General features: G+C 43.6%; 1 long non-coding RNA gene across 1 annotated transcript; it reads left to right on the plus strand.

Moving 5' to 3' along the window:
• The first annotated feature begins 4,154 nt into the window (after positions 1 to 4,154).
• On the plus strand, positions 4,155 to 4,968 carry LOC127323504 (uncharacterized). The gene is made up of 3 exons (XR_007865809.2): positions 4,155 to 4,424; positions 4,516 to 4,568; positions 4,846 to 4,968. It is a non-coding gene; the product is annotated as an uncharacterized lncRNA (long non-coding RNA).
• The last annotated feature ends 343 nt before the right edge of the window (positions 4,969 to 5,311 follow it).

The raw sequence follows: 5,311 nt of genomic DNA on the forward strand, positions 1-5,311 counted from the left end.
GATCCAGAAAAACCCTGCCCCATTCTTCCTATAAAGGTTGCAAGACTACTCGGCCAGAGAGGGCATTCAAAAGGGGCAAACGTTCGTCCACCGTTGGATTGGCTTGCTGCAGTGATTCTCCAATCCCACTTTTCACCACAGCCGTTCGATTGGTAATTTTTTTTCTCACTCGCTCAGCTTCCCATGGATTCTATGACGCATGGACCCAGCTACTTGCGAGGCCCGACGGTCAGAGATAGCCACAGGTCCTCGTTCGTGTCGCCTTCGGTCTCCAGTCGCGAGGGTTGGTGAAAACCTAGGTCGCGAGTCCCCCGATTCACTCCCCAATCCCCATCCGTCCTCTCCTCCCCAATCCTCGTCTCTCCTCGTCTCCAATGGCTCGCCGATCTCTCTCCCCCGCTCGAGACCCACCTGAGGCCGGAGAGAGCTTCCCTAGAAGCGCAGAAGGCGCTGAAGTAGCGCATCCTGGAGGATGGTGGAGGCAAGCCGGATGGATGGCCACGGTAACCTAGATCCTGTCGCCGCCGCTGAGCTCTTTCCGGCCGCCTCTCCTGGTGCCTCCAAATTGAAGCATCCAAGCCGTGCGTACAGTGGGAGGAGGCGCCACAGTGCGATGGTCAGCCTTGGCAGGCCGGAGCTACGCCCAGGTGGACTACGCACGAGCGAAGTCCCTGGCATCCGCACTGCGGGCGAGGAGCGGCGTGAGCTGATGAGGTGTGCGATGAGTTTCTCCCCATTCTTCTCCTCCCTTGTGTGTGTTGCTACATGCTCTCTGTTAGCGCCAGTTGACCCCTACCAGGTCACCGTCTCCTGCCTCAGCTCCGCCGGCGATCTAGGGTTTCCGCGGCCAGGAATAGGTGCCCGACGTCCCTCGCGCCCGTGCGTCCTTCTCCCAGGCACCATGGCGTTGGGGACGAATCATGTGTGAACGTAGAGCAGCAGTAAACGCTGGATGCGAGCTCGTGCACTCGCTTGAGGGCGAGTTCGGCCAGCGCATATGACCCCAAGGTGGGTGCTTCCCAATCCTTTTTTTTTGGTCCGCTCCTCATGTCTGCTGGTTCCCACGTCCCTGTTCTTGCTCGTCTAAGTTCAGTTTGTTCATACTGTCAGGTCCTCCGTGTGAACTGTTCCAGGAAACTACTGTGTGCCGATTCTTTATTGATGCTCATGAAGCAGCTGCCGGCCAAGCAGGGATATTTGTGTCGTGACGGATTACTCCGGGAAGAAAAAGAGGACAAAGGTATCGCTGCAAGCAGGAGCTCCTTCTATTGACGCTGTTGTGGTGGGTTTTGTTAGGTCTGTGCTTAGTGCTTGTTAATTTCCTCTAAAAAATATCAGGTGTGTCTTTTTCAACTTGTGTAGATATTCTATGGAGGAGTTGCATTCGACGAGGGTTCTGATCAGATGCATGAGGGCTTGGTTGCAGCGGACATTTAATTTTGTTTACTGGAAAATTGCCATGAGGAATTATTCACAACCTCCAGATGCCTTATATGTAGGTTATAGATTTGGATCATCCTGAAAGAAAATTCCCCGTCGCCCCTTAGACTTAGTAGCATGGTAATCAGATACTCATATTTAACACCTGTGGTTGCACATGCAGGAGCATCTTACCAGCTGCTGTAAATATATGAAGATTACTTTTAGGGCTTTGGATCATAATATGGACTACATAGATGAATTCCAAGAAACGAGGTCAAGTTCTTTCAGCTTGCAGTTTTCCAAATAAACTTCTCCACCTAGGTTTGCCAATTTTGTCAGCAGTTGATTATAATATACTATCTGTTGTGCAAAACTTAATTAAAATACTTGCAGCATCATAGTTTGAGAACATCCTCGAAAAAGAACAGTTTGAGAAATTGGAATATACCGAGGAAGGTTACGAAGAAGAGCTTAAGTTTATTGAGAAGGCTGGAAATTTTATTCAGTTGATCGCTGCTTTATCAGTATGAACAAACATATCCTAATCCTATACATGGTCTTACTTTTGCAAGCAATTCTATTACATCTTGTTTCTTTGGTATGCCCTCTTTCATTGGAGCATTTTTTTGCTGACACCACTAAATCATGTGCACAATTATTTATATACCACATCAGTTGTATTCTACAACAATTTCAGTGGCTACGATTTAGAGACTCTGTATTAAGAGTGTCATGGGATTTTCTTAATTGTGTATTTCTGTTCTTTATCACTTTCTCCGCTGAGGCATCATGGCATGTATCCTTAGGTATTCATTTTTTTGAAGGAAAAATGTTTCCCAAGCAAGGCATCATGGCATCATGGCTCTCTTACATTTTTTGAAGGATCTGACCTAATATTCCGTTGCATCTTTTGTTCATCGCGACAGAAATATCTGATAGTTATTGGTGTCATCTTCTCCTCAAATCTGTATTCCCCTATTTGTAGGAGCTTTGGTTTAAGGTCGCTCACTAATGATCTGGAAGTGTTTTTGTTCTGGGTAATTGCATGATTGAGGAAGAAACTGGTTATTCCTAAATGTGCTATTGCAGATCCAAGGTGAGCTCATCCTATTTTCTTTCTTCAATCTCAGGTTAAGATTCATCTCCCCTTCACAAGTATGTATTTTATTCATCTCATGAACTCATTAATAAATCCTACACTTGTTTATATTGGTGATACAATGATGTGTCAACCAATTGGTTACATAATATGTTGGTTACACATACAGAGTATAAATGAACTACTCAGGTTTAGTATTGATCATTAGAATTGAATACATGTAGGTGTTTTTCCATGTGAGAAATATCATACTGGTGCCATCCTAAAACCTCCTCAAAACAGAATTTCCAGTTTCAGTTTAATGTTGTAGAGCCACGGTGGCGGTGGCGGGCGACCCAGCCATGGTGCCGACTGGGCACGGAAGGGGTGGCCGCAGGGAGCAATCAGCAACAGCGATGGCTGGACACGGCAGCGGCAGCAGCAGGGACCTCCCGAGCGACAATTCCTCTTCCTCGCCTCCTCCTACTCTCGACTGTTCGTTGAGGGTTTGATGCCCACTGTACATGCCATGGCCAGTAAGCATTTGATCGGTTTTAGGTTGAGCGAACACTTTTTTTTATCTTTCTCTGGTTAGTCTGATGTGTCTGAATTTTAATTATTGTAGCTACCCAAAAGACTGTTTATGGTCCCTCTAGCAAGGCCTGGAGAGGTGGAAGAGCTGCTAGCTTCAACATCATTCCCAGCACTGGAGCTGCAAAGGTTAGTATAATCCAGCTTGCCTTTTCTTTTATTGTGTGGATAGAATAATCTGGCGGAATGGTATGCTTCTTGCATTGTAGTTCTCACCGGTTTGTTTTCTCTTACATAGATTTTGTTTTGACTGGTTGACCTTTCACAGGCTGCTGGCAAGGTGCTTCAGTCCTTAACGGAGAGTTGACAAGAATGGCCTTCCGTGTCCCAGCTACTGATATTTTTGTTGTTAATCTAACGTGAGACTTGAGAAGGCAACCACCTATGAGCAGATCGAAGTTGCGAGCAATGTATATGCTTGTAGATTCAGTATTGCGTAAAATGGATGGTTGTCTCTGGTAATGAGTACTGATCTTCTAACAACTTTGCAGGGAGGAGTCTGAGGGCAAGCTCAAGGGTATGTGTGAAACCAAGGTATTATTGTAACAATTAAGTTTACTATATACCTTTGGGCATGGGCATAAATATCTTCAGCCTGCTTTTAATCTCCTACTAATTTTTGTAATGTATATATCGTGCTCATCTATATTGTATAACCAGAGTAAAAAGTTAATGGAATATTCGAACAACAAGTTAAAGGAATCTTCGAACAAATTTGTTGGTTTTTTACTCTATAAATAGTGTATACTATTGAAAAATAAACCAAGACCAGTTTCATCATTTCTATTTTTCACATCATATCTCGCTGTTTCTAAGATACTGGTCCAGGAAGAGTGCCAAAGGTAACAGGCTACAAACTGTTACCGAAAGAGTGTCAAAGATTCTTTTATTTTACATTTGTTTCTGCATTTAGCTTGTTCTACTTTGTTTATTCTTCTTGCTTTCACTAAAGTGGAAAAGGGGGAAAATGAAGTCTCTGTTATATTGATATATTTAAAGGCATCTTGTGATCTATGAACTTGATTATCAATGGTGTCGATAGAAGGTGGGTGAGTCTTGGCCAATCAAAGGTTTATTTGTTGGACATGTCGTAACGGAGAATGTAATTGCAGCTGCGGAGCAGGGCTGTGAAGCAATCAAGCGTACAAACTACTCCTAACTACCTATGTAGAGATCCATGCTATGTAGCTTGACGTATATGCAGTGTACGCTCTATGCAAGACTATTTTTTGTTTTTATTTTGTTTTTAGCTTAATGCATGCTTGGTGGCGGTTTGAAAATGGCTGGTCGCGCTTGCTGCACTATGCGATTGTGTTAGAACTTCATTATTAAGGTCCTCGATCTTTCCTTGGAAAATAGTTATATGAGCTACTATTTTTCTTTTTTCCTTGGCGCTTAATGGAAATTGTCATATCTTAATGCAGCACCTCGATGGAATGGTGTTTCTACAATTATACCTAAGCTGTTAAATTTCAAGGTAATTTTTAATACTAAAATAAGATAAAACTTATAGCTTAAATGTTGCTTTGATTTTTCCATTTGCGCGATAGCGCAACGGGTTATCTGAGGGTTATTAGGTCATTTGAGGCCTAAATTATAAGCACAGTCATGTATTTGTGACAATTATTAGAAGGAAATGGTCGAGGTACTAGATTATTTGCTTTTAGCTTGCATGGTTTGTTGAAGATTTGTATCATTTACTGATTTAAAATTTTAAGCAATGTTAGTACTGAGGCGAAGTTTTCTACCTGCAGAAATTGGATGTGAGGGTGGCCCTGGTGTGGGAGGCGGCGCGGCCTCGGCAGAAGGACCAGACGAAGTCCAGTGTGGCAGGGAGCAAGAAGGAAGGGAATTTTTTTTGGGTCGATTGTTGCTGTTCTGGGTTGGTTACCACATCAACTAAGTTGTGTTCTCCTTTAAGCTCTCGATCTCTTGACGGTGCTGCTGCTACTGGTATTCCTCTCTTCTCGATATTCATAATTTTGTTTCTTACTTTGTAGGCTTATTTGTGTTGCCTCAAACATGAGACTGCTGGGAGTGTTCCTAGATTGAATATGGCTGCTATTTGGGTGACAGGTGACATGGTTTGAAATAGGGCATCTTGGGTAATGATTTGATTACCAAAGATTTCGATTTCCTGTGAAGGGCACAATTATTTGAGCACGGAGGGCAACAAAGGTGCATGGTCTCATGAAGAGGGCATTCTTTTATGTGAGGTCA

The sequence above is a fragment of the Lolium perenne genome, chromosome 1 (genome assembly GCF_019359855.2).
Source record: "Lolium perenne isolate Kyuss_39 chromosome 1, Kyuss_2.0, whole genome shotgun sequence".
In the NCBI taxonomy this organism is placed as follows: domain Eukaryota; kingdom Viridiplantae; phylum Streptophyta; class Magnoliopsida; order Poales; family Poaceae; genus Lolium; species Lolium perenne.